This window comes from Tupaia chinensis, unplaced genomic scaffold, assembly GCF_000334495.1.
Source record: "Tupaia chinensis unplaced genomic scaffold, TupChi_1.0 Scaffold000258_1, whole genome shotgun sequence".
Lineage (NCBI taxonomy): Eukaryota > Metazoa > Chordata > Mammalia > Scandentia > Tupaiidae > Tupaia > Tupaia belangeri.
In genome coordinates this window covers 1,874,080-1,874,881 of record NW_006159738.1, presented here as the reverse complement: position 1 = coordinate 1,874,881, position 802 = coordinate 1,874,080, and the positions used below count along the sequence as shown (strand labels likewise).

The window sequence follows — 802 nt, the reverse complement described above, 5'->3', positions numbered from 1 at the left end:
AGGCGAGTATCGGGGTCTGAATTCGAGACATCTGCCGTAGGGACAGGAATGGGTCACAGTTTGCTGCTCGGACAGTGCGGTGGTCCCCGTGTGGACGCAGGCCTGGTCTGAGGACGTGGCATCTCGTTCAGTCCCGGCCTGCCGCTGGGAGACGGGGTGTCCCCCAGGTCGAGTTGCATGTCACTTCCACACAGCTTTTCCTATTCTCGTTCACACGTGCGTTCCGAGGCGAATTCCGGAGGAAGGTCAGCCCAGGGCCGAGAGGCGTCCTCACAGCCGTTCCCGGGGCGTCTGCTCCTGCTCCGTACCTCAGCCCTGAGCGGCCATTGAGGGAGGGCCCTCGTGTGTGGCGGAGCCGAGCAACCGGATGGGAAACTCAGAAGGGTGGGGTTGAGGGAGCCGGATCTGTGATCGACTGCAGTTCAAATCCTGGCCCTGACAGTTTGAAAAACATGCCAGGCTCATGTGTGTGCCCCAAATCATGATGGGATGGGGAACGAGAAGGGATTGCAGTGTGACCAGGCCTGTTTGGAGGTGCTTGTCTCCCATCCCCTTCTCTGGCAGGTGCATGTGCTGTCTGGTTCTGTATCTGTCTGTCTGGCATCTGTCTGTCTATCATCTAACTAACTATCTATCTATCTATCTATCTATCTATCTATCTATCTATCTATCTATCTATCTATCTACCTACCTATCATCTATCTGTCTATCTCTATACGTGTAATGACCAAATAGCCTTAAAACCTACACACACGGTGTGGAGTTCAAAAGTGTCTCTTTGCCTCACTCAGAAAGACGCTTC

At 54.1% G+C, this 802-nt stretch overlaps 1 protein-coding gene across 1 annotated transcript in view; it reads left to right on the top strand.

The window, feature by feature from the left end:
* The window catches only part of CFAP251 (cilia and flagella associated protein 251), a 68,080-nt gene that overhangs the window by 35,956 nt on the left and 31,322 nt on the right, over positions 1–802 (top strand). The gene's annotated exons all lie outside the window — the stretch shown is intronic.